Source organism: Canis lupus, chromosome 16 (assembly GCF_048164855.1).
Source record: "Canis lupus baileyi chromosome 16, mCanLup2.hap1, whole genome shotgun sequence".
Classification (NCBI taxonomy): domain Eukaryota; kingdom Metazoa; phylum Chordata; class Mammalia; order Carnivora; family Canidae; genus Canis; species Canis lupus.
This window is the reverse complement of record NC_132853.1, coordinates 61,356,264-61,377,339: the sequence shown is the minus strand read 5'-3', so window position 1 is coordinate 61,377,339 and position 21,076 is coordinate 61,356,264. Positions and strand designations below refer to the sequence as shown.

General features: G+C 57.0%; 1 protein-coding gene across 2 annotated transcripts in view; it reads right to left on the bottom strand.

The window, feature by feature from the left end:
* The window catches only part of TBCD (tubulin folding cofactor D), a 140,136-nt gene that overhangs the window by 62,522 nt on the left and 56,538 nt on the right, over positions 1-21,076 (bottom strand). The gene's annotated exons all lie outside the window — the stretch shown is intronic.

The window sequence follows — 21,076 nt, the reverse complement described above, 5'->3', positions numbered from 1 at the left end:
AAGGCTTAAAACTGGTGTTCAGCAGTTCTACCTGGAGGAAGGCCGGGTCACTTGAGCTGCTGCTAGTGCCCTGCATCGCTCACAGGCACTGTCCACGCTAACAGGACAGCCCAGTCGGCCCGACGGACGTCAAAACTAATAGGCTGTGGCACCTTTAGGAGGAAAGCAGCATATAAACGCGGTTCCGCTGCCACGCCAGGTCCCTGAGACCGTCACTGCAACTCAGCCACCCGGACAGCTCTGGGTAAGACCGTTCAGCGATTCTATAGCCCGAGGGGCATCTGGATGCTAAGCGCTGAGTCCCAATTTACCGGTCCACTGGACAAAATCAATTTCAGGGCAGATGAGTAAGAGTGACAGTGGCCAGTGCTGTGTATGTGGATACACGGAGGCGCCACAGCCTCTGCCACACTCAAGACTGCTTGGTGCCACCTGCCAGCAGCCTGCCTCCACACAGACACGGCCCCCCCCACCCCAGTCCCGCTCGGCCTGGAGGCCGGTCCCGCCACACCCTGGGGCCTCACGCCACGTCAGGGAGCCCAGCGGTCTGTCTCCCAAAGCATCACTTTGCGGGCCCGTGAGGTCAGCCGGTCGTGCTGGTCTGCGCTCCACTCGCCATCTCCACCAGAACCTGCACACAGACCTCATCACGCTCTGACCAACGGCGTTGGGCAGATCACCAGCCTGGGCAGCAGGTCCAACGTTGGCCCACCCGGCCCACTCTGCCTCCAGGAGCGGCAAGACTCAGCCCCACACGGCAGGGGTGACAGCAGTGGGCCACGGGCTGCGGTGGCCTCCCCCACACAGGGCTCCCTGGCTATCCCCAGCGCCCGCACGTGCCCGCGTGCCGGGTCTGACGACGTCCTCCCCAGAAACGGGTCAGAGGAGCAGAGGCCCATGCTGCCCGGGCTCCGAGGGGCCTCCCGCCAGCCATGCCACCCACATGGCCACACGGCCCCACTCCGCCCAAGTCCCACAGCACAGATGCCCCTGAAGTCCTGCTCTGTCCTACTCAGGAGCCTGAAGGCCCCACCCGGACGCTGACCACAGGCATCCGCGGTGCAGGTGAAGGGGCAGCCGGCAACTGGCAAGGGCCTCACTGGACAGGGTCCATGCAGAGGGCAGCGGGGACGCGCCCCCCACGGTCGCCAGAAGGGAACCTGATCTGCAGAAAGTGAAACAGCTCTGAGGAGAAAAGTGAGATGGTGAATTTCTAGAACAAGAAAATGGAACCTTGAGCTTGTTGGCTCTGATTTATCCCGAGGTGGCAGCAGGAGCCACGGCCCAGGGTGCCCGGCTGTCGGCGGGGTCGTGCGCGGCCTCCAGACCCCACGCGCCCTCCCGCCTCTTCCATGCAGGAGGAGCCCTGGAGGCCCAGAGACTCCAGCCCCAGGGGCCACGCAGGCCACGCACGCAAGCTCCCAGAGCCCGGGGACAGTCGCTGCCCCAGACGTTGGGAAGAAGTCACTACCAGAGAAAAAGTTCAAAACCTAACCACTCTTTCCAGATTCAACAGGTTTAAAATAAGGAAACTCTGCAATAGCTTTGAACAAAACCCTTTCTCATGGTTCCAATTACACACTGCAGATGCGTGTCAAATATATGAGACTCCCCAGAGGGCTTCCTTTTGGCAACCTGGGGCCCCGCAGTGTAATTTAAACACCCTTCTCTCTAGACAGCGTGTTGTCTAACGCCAACCGCCTAAGGACAAAGCAGCCTCCAGGTGAGAGAACCGCCTTAACCCCTGGAGCGCCGCAGCCCCGCGGGACGGCCCCCGCGGGAGGGACCCCAGGCTCCCTGCAGGGGCAGAGACCCTTCCGCTGGAAAAGACGTCCCCAAGAGCCAGCACGGGAGGCCGGGCCTCGGGGAAGTCACGAGCTACACCCTGCAGTGGGGCATTCGCGGCTGGAGCCGGGCCCCAGGAGGCCCTGGGACGCCCCCCCAGGGTGTCGCACACTGGGGCTGCAGACCCATGAGAGCTCCAGCCTCCCGGACGGTGCACACCCGCAGACACCCTCAGCCACCGCCTCAGAAATGCAGCCTGACTTGCTCGGGAACAAAGCCTGAGCCGAACGTGCTACGGGGCAACAGGAAACGGCGGACAGAGCAGCTGGTTCCAGAGCCACTCAGCTTCAGTTCCCACAGACGTTTCTGGAGCGCGGCCCCAGACGGGCCTGCAGGCAGCAGCGGCCACTCCTCCAGGCCGCTGGGGGGCCTGGCCCTGGAGCCGACGCGGGGGACCACGCAGCCCTCCCACGCAGCGTCCCTGTGGGCGAGGCCCCAGCTGCCATTGGGGCCCGGTGGGAGGCCAACGTGCATCTGTCACGAGACCTCGAACAGATGCTCCTCGGGGGGCAGCAGGGGCAGCACGGGTCCGGCCGGGCGGATGCCACAGTCTGTACAACGCACATGAGCCCTGGAGAAACGCCACGGGGAGGCTGGTGCTGTCAGGGCAGGAGCCACACGCTCTCCTGGGGCAAGGACCTCTGAAGCCACGGCCACGGGTGAAGCACAAGCAGCGCCGCCTCCAGGGAACAGCACCCGCCACCCGCCACCCCACCTGGTCAAACACACCCGAGCCCGTGCCCGACGGTGGTGACGGCAAGTGAGCGAAGACCACTCAGTACGTCCCACAGCTAGGGGCTCGGACTAAACCCACGTCCCAGGCTGTGAGGAATGCGGGCCCCCGGGGCTGCCAGCCCAGGTCCACGCGGCCCCCACACCGTCCAAACAGCCCACAGAACCGGTGCCCAGGAGGAAGGAGCAAGGCTTCCAGATTCAATCTTTAAAGACGACTTGTCTGAAAACATTAAAACAAAATACTGTCTCAACTCCCTGAACACCTGTTCATCAGTCCCGTCGCTCCGAGGCCACCGTAAGGTGACCCTGTATGTCAACTCTATTTCCACAATCGCAAAAATAAATAAATGGCAAAAAACAGACTTCTCGCCCGGCCCAGCAAGCCTGCTCTTCAGCACTTATCCCAGAGAAATGCAGGCTCGCCTGCACACGAATGCTCACAGCAGCCCTAGTCACAATCCCCGGACACAAACCACGCACGCGCCCTGCGGTGGGTGGATGTTGGAACGCACAGCACGTCCTGCTGGGGAGGACCGTCCACCAGCGGAAAGGGAGCAAACGAGACACACCCGACCACACAACAGCCTTGAGAAGCCTTGCTGAGAAGGTCGACGTCAGACGAGGCGTCTGCAAGCTCCCCGCAGGTGACCTAGCTGCAGAAGGAGCCGCCCGGCAGCGCTGGGCCAGCAGCGGGCACGGCCAGGATGGCACAGCCGGGATGACACACCAGCTGGGAGTCAGAGGCCTCCGCCGCCACTGCTGCCGCCACCTGAAATCAAGGACACAAGGCAAAGCAGGGCCGGGCGTGTGTCTCAAGTAAGGTCAAGCTGCAGCTCAAACCACGCGGTGCGAGGATGGGGGGTGGATGGGAGCCGCAAGCCCCCGCCGGCCCCTGCACGCCCCCGTGCCAACTGCACAGCGAACGCAGGTCGGCCGGCGTTACCCAGACGCACGGGACATGCGGGACTTGCTCGTAAGCACAAGTCACTGACGGAGCCCAAATGACCAGAGAGCTCACAATGTTTCTAAAACGACATCCTAAAATAGCAAGAAGAAAAAGGCAGACAAACGTCGTCGTTGTCAGGATGAGGAACGCATCTCTCACGGTGGGAGACGTCCCTTCCCACGGAAGCAGCTGAGCGATGCTCCCGTGAGGAGTGCTGTGGCCTCGGCAGGCAACACACCAAAGTGAGTACGTGCACGCGCCATGGAGGCAGCGGCCTGTAAAAGCCCGCGCACCCCAAAACTCTGAGCACCCGGCTCAGGAAGACCAGACGAAGCTGCCAGGAAGGCCGAGCGCCCGGGCCGGCCAGCAGCGATCCCGGCCAGGACGCCATGGAGCGGGCGAGGGACCGCGGGCGGAGCCCCACCAGCCGCTCGGCCACTGGGCCCGTGACCCCCGGCACGTGGCAGGGGGCACCAGTCCGCACACAGACTCTCACTCAGGGTCAGGAGCGTGACCAAGCAGCGGGCGCCAGCGCATCACGCGGCCTCAGTGGCCCCAGATCCCACCTGGCGCCGCGCTTCCCGGGCGGCGGCCTTGGCCTGTACCGGCGGCAACGCGCCCCTGCTGCCGAGAACGGAGGAGTCAACTGAACCGGAGCCCTCAACCCAGGTCACGTGCCACCCGAGACAGCGCCGCATGACAGCAGAGCACGCGTCACCTCAAGAAATGCATCCTGTGACCCACGTACTGAGTCCTGAGGACGGTCAGCACCCGCAGCGCCAGGCCCTGCGTCCACCGCAGGACGCGGGGACAGGGCTCCCCCGAGGGACAGCAGCTGGCGCCAGCCCTGTGAGCCAGGACGGCGGCAGTGCGGACTTCCAGGCGATGAGAGCTGCGGCTCCGCACAGATGCCCCCGGGACACCTGCCCAGAGCCCCCACAGCAGCCCCTAGAGAGCTGCCCGGCCACCCGGGAAACACGGGCACAGGGCGCTGCGGCGACGACACGCAGCACAGCACGGAGCCCAGACGCTGACCTCGTTCAAGGCCAAGGGCTCCTGGCCAGCGGTGCTACGGGGCAGCCTTCGGGTAAGCCCCGGCACCCCCTTTCCCCCCCAGTGCCCTGGCTGCCAGATGTAAGGAAGGGCCAAAGGTCGAAGCAGGGCCGCCCTGATCGCTGCGGGCTCTCGGCAGGGCAGCAGGGCACCCTTCCACAGGCAGCTGCCCGGCCTGTGTGGCTCCAAGTGACCCCGCGCGGAGCCTCGGCACGCCCCACCACTCTACGTCCACGACGCTGAAAACACGAGCCTCGGACGCTCAGACACCAGAAGGGCACTTTGTTAAAAGAGAATGTTTAAATGTCACTTTTTGTGGACTCCACTATGGAACAACCAGAGGATCTTTATCCTATTTTAAGAGACGATCCGAGGGCGCCTGGGTGGCTCCGTCGTGCAGCACCTGCCCGCAGCTCAGCTCATGATCCCGGTCCTGGGGCTGAGCCCCACGTCGGGCTCCTGCTCGGTGGGGGGTCTGCTTCTCCCTCTGCCCCTGCCCCTCCCCCAGCTCATGCTCAGTCTCTCTAATTAATTAAAATAAAATCAACCGAAATACACCCACGCGCAGAGACAGGACATGAGCAAAAGCCCCTCCTTGCTTCTCCTCACTAACCCCTCCGAGTGCACGACCGTCTCTCCCTGCCAGTCTGGCCCTGCCGGCAGCACTGCCCGGCCATTTCACCCTGCGATGAGCCGGACACACCCAGAGCCTGGCTGCCCAGGGCCCAGAACACAGAGAGGATCCTAGCACCCCTCTTGTGCCAGGCTGTGCCCCTGCACACGTCTGCCCACTTTCCTCCACGGCCACCTCCCACCTGCCCTCTGAGGTCAGCACTGGAAGGACGTGTTGTAGGCTGCATGAGTCTCTGCCACCCAAGCCCTATAGGGTCCGGAGTTCCCAGGGGGGCCTAGCCTTCTCCCCACATTGTGCACAACTGCAGAGCAGGGCGCTGCTCGGTCCATACACTCGGGCTGAAAAAACATCACCATTAGGAGCACAGCTGCTTCTTTCTTTTTTTTTTTTTGAGATTTATTTATTTGACAGAGAGAGAGAAAGAGCACAGCAGGAGGGGCCGAGGGAGAAGGAATCTCAAGCAGACTCCACGCTGAGTGTGGAGCCTGAGGCGGGGCTCAATCTCACGATCCCAAGGCCACAACCTGAGCTGGAACCACAGAGGATACCTACCCGAGCACCCACCCAGGTGCCCCAGGAGCACAGCTTACGAAGACCGCGGTGTCTGCGCTCCTCTCTCCCTGCAAACACCTCCTGTTGTTCTTTCAAATCAACACTGCCGGGAGGTTCCCAGATGGTGGCGTCAGCCCTGGCTGCCGTGACGACGACCTCTGGAGCTCCCGATCACCTCCCCAGAGAGGCAGCTACAGGACAAGCCGCGGTTACAGCACGAAGTCTGGGTCGCAGGCAGACCCCCACCTCCCAGCATCAGGCTCGGATCCTCCACTGGCAGAAACTGCCCCAGAGGCTTAACACCCACAACTTGAGAAGCTAAACCCTGTAACGTAAAATACACAGATGAAATCTACGCTCAGATTATTAACAACAAAATAGGTAAAAACCAGGAATGAGCATTACTCTTTATAGTGAAAAGATCTTTCCAAAATACGTGAAATGCCTGAGCGGCTCAGTCAGTTAAGCAAACGACCACATTTGATCTCAGCTCAGGTCTTGATCAGCAGTTCAAGCCCCTCACGGGGCTCCACATTAAAAAAATATATATGTACATTTTTAAATAAATTAATTCAATTAAACACGTGCAAGTCCAATCTGACAGTGGAGGAGGTGCTAAGGCCAGTCGCTGCTGTATGCGCACCCACACCCACCCACACACGTGAGTACGCGTCACCGTGTTCGAGTCACTGGGTCACTCTGCATCCGGTGTGTGCGCCCCACAAGCACACTGCCGTCCCACGGGGCTGCGGCTGGGACCCCCTGCGTGGTGGCCGAGCGCCAGCCTCCAGGCACCCTGGGCCTCCTAGCCCACCGAGGGGCTCTTCCCACCTCGTCACTTGGGGCCCATGTGTAGCTGCCCTATAAGGCTTCACGTCTCTGGTCAGCACTTAGACGAGCTGCACCTGCCCGGGAGCCCGATTCTCAAGTGCCTCAAGGATGACAGGCGACCCCCCACCTCCCCCTGCAGACCTGGGCCTCGTGCTCTGGGTCTGGGCCCTCCACGCACACTGCCGTCAGCACTCTGTCCGTCCTTCCTGACAGGTGCCTCCCTCCGTCCAGGGTCTGGGCCACTTTCAGGGCCCTGCAAGCACGCCCACGTCCCACACCAAGCCTCACCCCCTTGAAGGTGGACTGTCAGGTTTAATCTGATCGGTAGTGAAGTGGAACAGAGGCCAGGCAGAAGTTGGTCGAAACAGGCTTTTAATGGGCCGCGCTCTCGGGCCAGGTTCTGCGGCCCGCGGGGGAGGGAGAGCGTGGGAGTCGGCCCAGGGGCGGGCAGGCGGGCTTTTTAAGGGGGGAGGGGCAAGGGGCTGGGTGTCTGTACAGGGTGACAGCTATTAGCCACATTGCTGGTGAAGTCGGCCTGGGGCGATAACTGCCCAAGGCCTTATATGGGGTCCGGGTAAGTACGGTTCAGGGTCCCTGCAGAGGTCCGGGCACCCCCGATGCCGTGTCCTTGGGTGGTCTGCTGGTGGGAAAGTTCTGAGGCGGGGGCCACAAGGCGGGGGGTCCCTGCCATTTCGTTGGTGCCTCCGGATCCCCCTGGATCCCACTGGCCCAACGCTGACCACGGCCACCGCCAAGGGGACAGCAGGACAGACTTGCACACCATGAAGACCAGAGTTACCCACTGGCTGGCCTCTTGGCAAAGTGGTGAGGTCAGTTCAGGATAAAAAAATTACTCCCAGAGTCCTAGTTACTTGGCAGTAGGGAAAACGAGGAGAAATGCAATCTCTGAGCACTCTGCGGACCCCTGAACACAAGGTCGGCAACTGAGCCTCAGGAGCTGACGGACGGCCTCCAGGGAACAGGGCAGTGCTTTTCCCGCAGAGCCCACTCCACCTGCCCCAACCCCTACCCATCATCGTGTTTCGGGGACACAATGACGTGAACCCTGCATCACCACCCACTGAGAACAAGCAAGCAATGTCCCAGTGGCAACCTGCTGGGACCATTAGGTTCTGGAGCTGGGAGACGACCATGGGGCCTGCAACCCTGCTTAAGGCGACGTCGGTCAGGCCAGAAGAGGAACCAATAATGGGACCCCAAGGGGAGAGTCAACAGGGTCCCCTTGCACATCGTGCACACAACGGGGAGGCCCGCACAGAACCAGGGGACGCCTGGATGGCTCAGTGGTTGGGCTCTGCCTTCGGCTCAGGGCCTGATCCTGGAGTCCCGGGATCGAGTCCCGCGTCAGGCTCCCTGCAGGGAACCTGCTTCTCCCTCTGCCTGTGTCTCTGCCTCTCTCTGTGTCCTTCAGGAATAAGTAAATAAAAAAAATAAAATCTTTAAAAAAAAAAAAATGTCCACAAGGCACACGTCCTGACAGTGTTACAGTGAATTCATGTGCAAGTTGTCACTGAGCCCACATCAGGCGGTGCACTTTCTGTGGCATTTAGAAGGCTCGGGGACTGCACCTCTGCAGGTGCCGTGGCATGGAAGGCAGACGGGATGACCTGCTGTGTCCTCCTCCACCACCCACTGCGGGCATCAGCCCTGCTCTAAAGACAGGACCTGAGGTCGGCTCGTTTGCTGGCCCTGTGTTGCCTCACAGAATGCGAGTCCAGTAGAGCCCCCGACGGCGACCTGACCACGTGACGTGGGGGTGACGGGCAGGGGCCCCCTGCTCCAGCTGACAGCCGCACCCCACCGTGCAGCACGGTACCTGCACACAGTAGGTACAATACTGTTTTGAGCACTTCTCTCCCGTTCTTTCTCCACAAATGCACGTCCTTTGCAGTTTTCTAACACTGGTTAAGCCATTCCTCTTGGAAACATTTCCCTAATGTGTTTCACTGAAGAGTGACTTTCTTACACGTTTCTGTGTAACTGAGGATAACAGAGACACCTCTCTACCTCCCTTTAAAATACACTTAACCTCCGCAAAGCTTCTCCACATTAACGTACGCAGACAACAGAGTTCACAGCTCTGGAGGACGGAGCCTGGGCTGCTCAGTGGGCGAGCATCTGCCCTCCGTTCCCAGGATTGAGCCCCGTGTCCAGCTTGGCAGGAAGCCTGCTTCTCCCTCTCCACCCCCCAACCCCGGCTCATGCTCTCTCTCAAAAAGGTCACCTTTAAAAAATTAAAATTTAAAAAATAAAGCTTTGGAGGAAAACCTTCTCCCTGCCTTGCCTGTCTATTCAGCGTAAGGTAAATGTGACCAAACATCCGGTCTCGACCCAGGCGGTACCCTGAACAGGGGGTGAACACCACAAGAAGGAAAGTGACAAGCGTGACCCCAGCCTGGCTCTCTCACCACTAGATCCCGGGCTACGAGAAGCTCACATAAGGAAACTAAGTGTAACCCTCAAATCTTCAAGTCACCACGTCGTCAGGGCTCCCGAGGAGGGACGGGGGGCGTTTTCCATGCAGGTGACCTCCCCTTCGGCCCCCAGCCACAGAGGAGCAGAAGGAGTGTCACCAGACACCCCAGCCCCCCAACTGAAGAGGGGACGGACTCCTCTGCCACAGCATGAAGGAACTGCCTCTAAATGGCACACGCGCAAAGTCAGTCCAACCCTCGGCTCGCCCAACTGCAATAACAGTAAAAGTAAATTGTTGGCTTAGAAATAATCCCCCGATAGGGGCAGCCCAGGTGGCCCAGCGGTTTGGCGCTGCCTTCGGCCAGGGCCTGATCCTGGAGTCCCGGGATCGAGTCCCGCGTCGGGCTCCCTGCGTGGGGCCTGCTTCTCCCTATGCCTGGGTCTGTGCCTCTCTCTGTGCCTCTCATGAATAAGTGAATAAAATCTTTTAAAAAAATAAATAAATAATCCTCCGATAGAAGACACAACCTCTCGCCCTATACTCCTAATTTTTTCCGTAACGAGATCCCATAGTTCCAGACATTCCCTCCAGGATCCAACACCCCACTCTTCGTGAGCGTCCTCTCGGGCCTCATGCAGGCGGCAATGGGGAGTGACAGCTGAACCTGCCACCAGCCTTCCAGAAGGACAGCACAGGAGCCCTGACGATGGGGGACCAGGCCGGTGCACTGAGCTCCCGCAGCCCCGCGGCACACGTTCCTGCTGAGTCAGGGCTGTGCGTGAGCATCTGTCACCCCGTCAACAACGGGTGACGGGCAGTGCCACACTGCCTGGAGCGACGCCGCCGACCAGCCGGGCTCTCCCTACCCAGCCCTGGTTTATTAAGTCCCCACAACGAACGCCAAGGGTACCCAGGGGAAGCTGCCACATATGAAGTCACAGGCATGAAGCCCCTGCATGGGAGCTGCCCCCGCCCACGGCCCCGACACCCCGTGCTGGTCCCCGCGTCACAGACACGCCTGCGTCCCGCGTGGGAGCCTGCCACACGGACCCCCAGCGCGTGGACACGCCACAAAACAAAGTCCCGGAGGTGGAAATGAGACTCCCGTGGGAGGCAAACTAAACCCTGAGGAAGGAGGCCGGCCCACGGCGCTGCTCCAGGCCCTCGGCTGCCGCTTCCCCACGACGCTGGCCCAGCCTGAATCCACACTCTGTGGTAAAACTACTTTTGGGGACCCCTGGGCGGCTCCGTGGTTGGGCGTCTGCCTTGGGCTCAGGCCGTGACCCCGGGTCCCAGGATCGAGTCCCGTTCGGGCTCCCCGCAGGGAGCCTGCTCCTCCCTCTGCCTGGGTCTCTGCCTCTCTCTCTCTCTCTCATGAATAAATTAATAAATAAATAAATTTTAAAAAAAAAAACTTTCTTTCCAAGCAATCTAAGTGATTGTTCTCTGCAAATCAGACGCTGTTGTGACCTATGAGCGATCCTCCTCCCCACCAAGAGCCGGCAATCCTCCTCCCTCTGCCGCCCGGAGATCAGCACAGGGTCAACCGCCTGTCCATCTGTCCCTCTGCCAAAGGCCCCCCAGGGCACGGGGGAGGGGAGTGAGCGCCACACCGGCAGATGAAACGCCCACAGCTGATGACAGAGTGGCCCAAGTACATCAACTTGAAAGCAGCAAAAACAAGCGTTCAGGAGAATTAAAGGCTTAACCCGGAAGTCGGAGACCAGTTCTGCCGCTGAGTCACGGACCTACATTCCCAGCCCCAGAGCCTGGTCCTCCACTGGCCCCACCAAGTCTGGGGCAGGACACTGCAGACCCGGTGGGCCTGGAGGAGCGTCCGGGGGGCGACCCTGCCCCACAGGCCGAGGGGCCTTGGCCCTGCCATACGGGACACACGAAGCCGAGGGGACACACTGCCCAGGGTCAGAAGGCTACCAGGGGAGAAAAGGATCGGTGTGAAGGCCTTTAGAGTTTCGGTTCACAGCAAGCCGGCCACCGTCCTGAAGCAAGTTACCCGAAGAGTTCTCATTTCCCATCTCACCACCCACCATGGGCACTGGCCAGACGGGCATGCGCAGCACTCCTCCAATCACACCACCCGGAGGTCAAGCCTCAGCCACTGTCTGGCCTCCCCTCCCCACTGACCTGTCCCACTGACCTCTGGCCCCCATGGCCTCCCCCCACTGACCGCTCCTCCCCGTGACCTCCCCCCACGTAATACGGAGACAGCAACTGTGGTGAGGAGGGCTGCAAACTCATTTCATCCCCACAAAGCCCATTCACAAGATCAGCCCCAAAGCACCTCCCCGCTGCCACCGAATCCCTACAAGACCCTCGTTTCTATGGACTCTCATCAGATCCCCGCTATGTGCACCCATTTCAGGGCCCACGCTGACTCCACACTCAGACCACAGGACAGCTCTGTTAACTCGGACCCTGCAGCCTTGCCCGTGAGGAAGAAAAACCAAGGCCTTTGCATTTTCCTACACTGCCGATCACTGGGGCCACTTCTCAGGACACTGCCCCAAGATGCAGTTCCCTGGAGAGCCAGCGAGCCAGCGCTGGGGGCCTACAGGAAAAACACTCTCCACAACCTATAGCACCTACTGGTCAGCCGTTGCCAAAAGCAAAAGGCCGCACGGCCACCACCAGCTTCAAGGCCCCAAGTGACCCCTGGCCACCCACGGCTTCCTCAGGATGTAAGGAGGACACCTACAAGACCCCTGGGAGGCCCAGGCACGGGGTGGCCACAGGCAGCCACATACCAAGCCACCCACCCAGCCCTAAACAGGCTCCTAACAGAGCAGGAGCCTCGCATGCTGGACAGTCATGGTACAGAGGGATCAGGAAGTGTGACAGCACGTACAGAGAAAGCTCGGCACCCTCCACCCAGGCACAGTAAACCCAACCAAAATCATGTCCCGCATCCACACAGTGCACTGAACGAAGCAGGCAGTCCTCAGGGCAGGGTCACAGGAGCAGGGCTGATGCACTTCTTCCACAAGGAAATCTGAAGTCGAGTGAACTGGGACCGTCCAGATGCCTTACTGCGCAGCCCTCAATAAAGCCAGCCAGCCTGCGCTGTGTTTTCAACAGCACACGGGTCACAGCCAGACAACAAATCCGGAAGATGCACAATCTACTAAGTGAAGGGTTTTTTTTCCCCAGATAGCAAGACTTTCCATTAGAGGATTCGTGAAAATATTTTGCAGTAAAATAGCAAACGCTGACAAAACGTCTAAAGTACAGTCTTACTTCCTGAGCACACCGTATGTAAGCAACACACACACAACCACACCATTTCATGTTCACTAACATCACAATCTTTAGTTTTGACCTAAACTATAATTTCAATTCTTAAAAGTAACAGGTACAACCACATGACAGAAATTTTATGATTTATGTGACTCCAGCACATACGTCAAGTATAAATTCTAATACGTATGAATTTGATGCACTCTCAACTTCCCTTCACTAAACCATAAACTCTCTCATAAAGAATCTTACTTGTAATGAAAGAAATACCAAATATTTAAAAACAAAAACATTAAAGATACCTTTTTTTTTATTTATTTGGGGGAAGGGGCAAAAGGAGAGAGACAGAGAGAATCCCAAGCAGACTCCCCACTGAGCACAGAGCCCACCACGGAGGCTCCTGAGACCAGAACCTGAGCCAAAATTACGAGTCGGACACTTAACCCCCTAAAGATACCCTTTAAAGGCATGTAAATGCACATGTCTGTGTGTACACACACACACACACACACACCCAAAAGCTAGACATATACAAGAAAAAAGAACTGAAAAAATGAAGACAACGGTGAAATTTTTACAGTAAAAACACAAGATACAAAGACACCATCAAGAGAGTAAAAAGACAACGCACAGAACGGGAAAAATGTTTGGAAAAATTGTTTATCTTAAAAGGATCTACAATCCAAAATATACACAGAACTCTTACAACTCAACAACAAAAAGACAATTTGATTTTAAAATGGGCAACAAGGGGGATCCCTGGGTGGCTCAGCAGTTTACCGCCTGCCTTCGGCCCAGGGCCTGATCCTGGAGTCCTGAGATGGGAGTCCTGCATGGGGCTCCCCACAGGGAGCCTGCTTCTAGCTCTGCCTGTGTCTCTGCCTCTCTCTGTCTCTCTGTGTGTCTCTCACGAATAAATAAATATTAGATAGATAGATAGATAGATAGATAGATAGATAGAAAGAAAGGGCAAAGAACTTACAGAGGCACTTTTCCAACAGAGATACACAGAAGGCCGACAAGTACATGAGAAGATGCTCAACGTTATCAGCCATTAGGGACACAGAAATCAAAGCTATGAAGAGACCCCCAGTGGATGGGCTATAATCAAAGAAAACAGGAAAGGTCAGGTGCTGGTGAGGGAGTACTGCTGGTGGGAACAGAAAATGCAGCGGCCGCGGGGGAGACAGTGTGCAGGAGGCTGTGTATGGAACTGCCTTATGAGCCAGCAGTTCCACTCCAAGATACACACCCAAACACATGAAAACAAACATTCATATGCAATTGTTCACAACAGCTGTAACCACGCTGGCCAGGAGGTAGGAACAACATGCCTATAGACTCGTGAATGAAAAGCTTAAAAAAAAAAAAAAAAGAAAGAAAAGCTGAGTGGCCGTTCCACACGATGGAGTACTATTCAGTCATAAAAAGGAAGGTTGTGACCCACACTCCAACGCAGGTGGACCTCAAAGACCTGCTCCGTGACAGAACCAGGCACAAAAAGGCCACGTGCCCAAAAATAAATAAATAAGTAAATACAAACTTAAAGATTAAGAGAAAAAAGGTCACATGTCATTAGGATCCCACTGATGTGAGATTTCCAGAATAAGTACGTCTGCAAACGTGGACCGCAGATGAGCACTTGCTAGGGGCTGTGGAGGCACAATGACAGTGACAGGAAATGGGCACCAGATTCTTCTTAGGGTGAGGAAAGGTCCTAGAACCACGGGCGCCTGGGCGGCTCAGTCAGGTAAGCGTCCTACCTGTGATTTTGGCTTGGATCATGACCTCACTGGTTGCGGGATCCCGCCTCCCGTCAGACTCTGAGCTCGATGGGGAGTCTACCTGAGAGTCTCCCCCTCCCTCCCCTCACTCGCTCTAAAATAAATAAACAAATCTTAAAAAAAAAAAAAAAAGGAAAGGTCTTGGAACTAGACAGAATGACAGCTGTTCAACAGAGTACATTACCAAACGTTACCACGCCGTTGACTCCAAAATGGAGTTAATTTTATGATGTGAGTTTTACCTCAATTAAAACAACAACACAATACGAATGTTTTTTTAAAGAATAAATACCTTTGCCAAAAAAAAAAAAAAAAAATACCTTTGCCTTCCTCCCCTGAAAATTCAGTCCTGGAGCCAACAGGCGGGGAAGGGCAGCAGTGTTTATACCCCAAGGTACATAACAGACACGTGCTCACTAGAATCAAAGACAGACGTCTGCTCTGACAGAGATGGGAGGGTCTGATCAAGTGAAAACCTCAAGAGAGAAAAGACAGAAAGTATGAAAACAGAATGAGGTTGACAAGGGTCTAATCAGAGTCTGGAAGGAAAAACTAGGAAAAGAGAATTGCGAAGAATGAGAATTTTCCAGAATCAACAGAAAAGAGATCTAGAAAACAAGGCTACATAAAACAAGATCAACAGAAACAAGTCCACACCTAACACACCATGATGAAACTACAAAGCGTGAAAAACAGAGGAAGCTCCAAAAAGTAGCCACAGAGAAGAGGGGGCTCCCCTGAAGGGCCCACCACTCGACTGGTCCCAGGCGACCGAGGGCACCGGTGCCAGAGGAGGCGGCTGCAGGAAGCCCGCCTTCGGTCCGGGCTGGCACATAACACAACTGTCATCGAGAATGAGAGTTCAGAAGACATTTCAGACAAAGAATACCTGAGATGTAATTGCTACTAAGACACCTGTGCGGAGGAACTTCTAAAAAACCTAAAAGAAGTACCATTATCCATGAGCGGAGAGTTCTGAGGTGCAAGGAGTCAGAAGCAGGAACATCTAAACAAGGACCGCCTGTAAGATAATAACGTGTAATGTTCAACAAAAGGACAGAATCCAAAACCTGACGATCACAACACGTCAGCTGAGATGTGGCCATCTCTGGTGTATTCTTTTGACTTTAAATATTCATGATACAAATCTGAAGACTATCATTAAAGAAGAGAAACGGGGGGGTGCCTGGGTGGCTCGGTCGGTTAAGCGTCAGCTCAGGTCATGATGCTGGCCGGGGTCCTGGGACTGAGTCCAACATCGGGCTCCCTGCTCATCGAGGAGTCTGCTTCTCCCTCTGCCTCCACCACTCCCCCTGCTCATGCTCTAACAAATTTTTCTTTTTTAAAAAAAAGAAAGAAGAGCAAGAGAATATATAACTTCTAACTCCATAGGCAGGGAAGATGTGGAACAGGACGGGGGGGGTATCTAAGAGAAACCATATTCTGAAAAGGACACACAAAAAAATGAATTTTAAGTATACAAAAAGTGATACAAAAGACAAAAATAAATAAATAAATAAGACAATAGACCCAAATCCAAACATCTCGGTACTTAGATTAAATGTTAACCGAGTAAACTCACCAACTAAAAATCAACGAGTGGAGGTTTGGGTCTGACATGTACCTAAAATCTAGGAATGTAAAATGATTAAAGAATAAAAGAAGATATACTGGGGAAAAATAAAAAAAGGGCAACCCGGGTGGCTCAGGGCTTAGCACCTGCCTTCAGCCCAGGGCATGATCCCAGAGTCCCAGGATCGAGTCCCCCATCGGGCTCCCTGCACGAAGCCTGCTTCTCCCTCTGCCTGTGTCTCTGTGTGTCTCATGAATAAATGGATAAAATCTTAAAAAAAAAAAAAAAAAAAAAGATATACTGAGAACACACTCACCAGAAGCAAGCAGGGATGACATTAAGATGGGGCAGAAACAGACTGGACCCTAAGAGTCCTTTCACCATTGTTGTCACGAACAACAAAATAGAATCCATCAGGCAGCCCGGTTGGCTCAGTGGCTCAGTGCCACCTTCAGCCCAGGGTCTGACCCTGGAGACCCGGGACAAATCCCGCATTGGGCTCCTCACATGGAGCCTGATTCTCGATTCTCCCTCTGCCTGGGTCTGTGTCTCTGTGTCTCTCATGAATAAATAAAATCTTAAAAAAAAAAAAAAAAAAAAAAGGAGTTAATTACGGTGAAACGAGCCCTATGGGTGGAACGTAATCCACCGTGACTGGTGTCCTTAGGAAGAGATCAGGGCACAGACGGAGGGGCGACCCCGCGAGGACCTGGGGAGGTGGCGGCCGCCGCAAGCCAGTGAGAGGCCTCAGCAGCAACCAGCCCCACCAGCACCGAGCCCAGATTTCCAGCCCCCAGAACCTTGAGAGAGTAAGTTTCTGTTAAGCCCCCAGTCTGGGTATTTTGTCATGGCAGCCCAAGCAAACTAGCACTCCACACGACGGAATGTTCTTCAGCGCTAGAGGAAACAACACTGGCACGTGCCACAGACGGGGAACCTGGAGAGCGGGCCCATGCGTACGACCCTGTGTAGGAGAAACACCCAGAAGAGGCAGATCCCAAGGGACAGGAAATAGGTCGGTGCTGTGTAGGGCGCGGGGAGATGGGGGGTCAGGGGGACTATGAAGAAGTGTGGGACTCCGTTCTGGGGTGAAGAAAGTTCTAGAGCTAATGGCGGTGATGGCTGCACAGATCACACTAAATGTCACTGATCTGTACACGGTAAATGGGTGACCCGTAGAGAACGTACGTTATATCTCAACAGAACCATTTCTAAAGGACCCCGAGAAGCTGGGCCTCTACTATCCCGATTGTATGTATATTTATACTCATAAATAAGGATACTAAGGCACAGACAAGTCACCTTTCTACTTCTACTTGTTCAGTTTTGGTAAATTGTATTTCTGTAGGGACGTCTACTCTGTCTAAGCTGCCAAACTCACCTGCAAAGATGTTCCCACCGCGTCACTTCTAGTCGGCACGGTGCACACGTCACTGCCCGACGACGGTCTGGTCACTCTGCCTCTTGTCCCCTAAGCAAGCCGGAAGGTCACCGTCTCCCGGTGCTGCCCTCTCTCTGCGTGCCCAGCAGTGCCTGGCTGGCTGCTCCCGCCCCATCCCATCTCATCCCCTCTGCTTCAGCTGGGGCCCTTTCTGGTTTGCTGCTACAACTTTATTTTTTTTTAAGATTTTATTTATTTATTCACGAGAAACAGAGAGAGAGAGAGAGAGAGAGAGAGAGAGAGGCATAGACACAGGCAGAGGGAGAAGCAGGCTCCACGCAGGGAGCCCGACGCGGGACTCGATCCCAGGACTCTGGGGTCACACCCGGGCTGAAGGCAGCGCTAAGCTGCTGAGCCCCGGGCTGCCCTGGTTACAACTTTCAAGGCAGGGTCAGCCAGAGCATGAGTGTTTGAGCTCCGCAGGCCACAGGCAGTTTTGTTTTGTTTTTAAGTATAAAAAAGGAAAAGCGGGATCCCTGGGTGGCGCAGCGGTTTGGCGCCTGCCTTTGGCCCAGGGCGCGATCCTGGAGACCCGGGATCGAATCCCACATCGGGCTCTCGGTGCATGGAGCCTGCTTCTCCCTCTGCCTGTGTCTCTGCCTCTCTCTCTCTCTCTCTCTCTCTGTGACTATCATAAATAAATAAAAATTAAAAAAATAAAAAATAAAAAAAAATTAAAAAAAAAAAAAAAAGGAAAAGCCACCGTTGGCTCCAAGGCCATACAAAAGCAGGCCAAGGCGGACCAGGCCCGCGGGCCACGGTTCCATAGCTCCTGCTCAAGGTTTTACGCTCCCCTTCAAACACGCAGCAGCCACATCCCTAAAGTTGTCATAGGTAATAATTTTGTTACTGGTCATTTCTTTCTTTAAATTTGTATTGCAAAGTTACTACTGGGGGGCACCTGAGCGGCTCAGTCAGTTGGGTGTCCAACCCTTGATCTCAGGACCATGAGTTCAAGCCACATGTTGGGCTCCAGGCTGGGTGTGGAGCCAATCAAGGCCAATCAAGGAAGAAAACAAAAGTTACTGGGGATTTCTTATTTGATTCATGTGTTACTTAGAAATCTGTGTTTTCAAACTAAAAATTCATGTCTTACCTTTATCTTCTATATCTGAATTTTAATTTCACTGTTTTATGGTCAAAGCATGCAGTCTGAGCAGCAGAGTCTGAAATGTCCTGAGACGTGTCTTATGGCCCAGGAAGCGTGCGACGCGGGGGCCTCCTCAGGTCTCAGAACCGCGCACCCCTGGGGGGCCGGCTGCAGAGCTCTGCACAAAGCCGGGAACCGAGTCTATCATGTCTGTCGTCTAAACACGTGCTTCCCACCACTGTTCCCTCCCTGACCTTCGACAGGTAGGAGATGATCTGTTCATCCACCCCCGAAGTCCAAGCCTAAAGGCCTGGCAGTCCAGGCAGCTCACGGCCTAAAGTACTATTTACCCGTGTCAGCCAAGGCTCACGCAGGCAACACACCAACCCACCCAGGCTCAGCGCTAACGCCGCCCAAGCGACCAGTGAGCGTCTGCCCGTCCCCTCCGCCTCTGCTGCAGGGCCTGGTGTCAGCAAGGGAGGGGCCCCCTGAGCCCAGAGAGGCAGAGCCTGGCGGGGGGGGGGGGGGGGGGGGGGGGGGGGGCAAGGTGCCACCAGGCAGCCAGGGTGCAGAGAGAAGGGCCGCCTCCCCAGGACCAGCATCCCGGGCACACGGGCGGCGCGTCCCTCTAGCAGACCCAGCGGGCAGGGGACTCCGGCGAGGCCCCCCTCGCTCAGCCAGCGCGATGCGAAGCCACAGCAGCAAGCGCGGCATCCCACAAGGGAAGCTCTGCACGGGCTCGGGGAGGAAGCAGCAGAGGCGGGCTCCCGCGTTCACCTCTGAACGCCGCGGCCCGGGGTGACTGAGGACTCGGAACTCCTCTAGTTGCTCAGAACACATCAGGGGTTCAGTAAGGGCTCATGTGAACCGCCGTCACACTGCCAGCAAGCATGCCCTCCGGCGTGCCCGGGAACAGCACCGACCCTACTGGCAGACTCAGGACAGATGACCTCGGGCCCCGAGACCCTGACAACCCCGGGGTCTCGCAGGCAGGACCCCCAGGGCTGCTGACAGGGCATTTGTTCCCGGGGGGAAGGGGGTCCTAGAAAAAGCAGAGAGGCTCCCATGACAAGACAAAGCCCCCGAGGTGGGCTGTCCACGCACACGGTCTGCGGTGGGGGGGGGCCCAGGCCGAGGGGCAGGCCTCAGGCCCCCTGCAGGCCGCTCACCAGGGCCCTGAAGAAGCAGCGCACACGCACGCCATGTACGCCCCACAGGGTGGGAGCAGCTCACGCCCGCTGAAAACAAGCACCAAGGACTCACCCTCCATCACACCGGAGAGCTGTGAGGGAAGGGACAGTCTGCAGATGCGACAAAGGACCAGAAGCCCAGGAGCTCGAGGCCCCAGCACCTAGAGGTGTGTCGGGCAGAGACAAGCAGCAGGGACGGAAGCCGGGGAAGCCATGGGCGGTCACAGAAACCAACGTCTGGAAATACCAGAGTACGCCTGCCTGCCACGCCTGAGACCTGCCGACTCGGGACCCGGCAGAGAGCAGTGGGCGACGGGGGCCCGGGGGGCGCGGGTGCAGAGGAGGAGCCCTCACCCGCCAGCGTGGTCCACGCGGGCCCGCAGCAGGAGAAAACACGAGAAGAGGGAACCTGTGATGGCTTCTCGCTCCTCCTCCCGGATCGGCCGCCCGCAGGGTCACAGCCCAGGGCAGAGGAAGGGGCCTCCCCTCTCCTGGAGAAGCGCAAGGGGCACGCGAGACACCTCCACACCCCACTGCAGGGTGGGGAGAGGGCGGGAAGGGGGGGGGGAAACTGCGGGAGTCTCACGCTCGCCGCTTGGCCAGCTCAGCCCCCGCTCACACCCTGGAATCTCAACCCAAGACAAACAGGCCAGAGCTCAAAGTTTCAGGTTTCACTTCAGACTCGGAGGCTGGAGGGGGCTGGGGGGGGGGGGGGGCAGCATCTAAACAAACCGACACAGAGTTTCCGCCGCCGGCTCGGGGCCACCGTACAGTCCGCTGCCACTGCCCGCGCCCCAAAAGGGAGGAGCCCGGGACCCCGCGGCCTGCGGCAGCCCCTGTCCCAGGTGGAGGGCACTGCTCCCATCCGCCAGGCAGCCTGGCCGGAAAACGGGCCGTGTGCTCGCCTCCAAAACCAAAGTCGCCCCAGTTCCACAAAAATCCACGCGGTGGTATACTGGAATAAGCATCAAATTAAAATTCGGGCAGCACCTTACACATCTCAGACTTACTCATCAAAGGAAAATGAATGTCTCACAATAGAACTTTCCCGATGCTCCACCTGCCCCGGCCTATCTCACGAGACGGCCAAACTAACCTGACTCTGCCGAAGTGCAACTCCCCCGGCGTTCCCGGTTCCGTCACCATGAGAAACCAAACCCCAGCAGACCCCGCCGGGGACGCCGTGCTCCCGAGCTCAGCCTCACGGGGCCGAGCGCTCACACTGGGGCAGGAGAGGACCCCAAAGGCTGCTGCACTCCCCCGAGGCCCCCGGAGCCCACCACCGGCCTGCCTCCTAGGGGCACAGCCTGGCACCCGCGGGCCCAGGTCAGGGTGCCGGCAACTCCTTGCTGGGTTCTTGATCCCAGAAGACAGGGCCCAGACTCCTATCCCAGGCTGACGGGCCGTCAAGCCCCCCAGAGAACCTAGGAGGTCGCTGCACCTGCGGAGACACAGCCTGTCCCCTGGGTCTGCAGAACGAGGGCTGCACAGACCCCAGGCCGGAGGCGGGTGCTGGCAGCACAGCTCAGCCACGCAGGGACAGCCCTCTCAGCACCAAGACTGAAGCGAGGAGCAAATGTCCGTGCCTGGCAGCAGCCCCAGGGCCAAGGCTTCGGGAGCCCGAGGAGGTCACACTAGGCCCCTTGGACGGGATTCTCACTAGGGGGCTCCCGCTGGAAACTACACTCAAGAAACCCCGAGAAACATGCC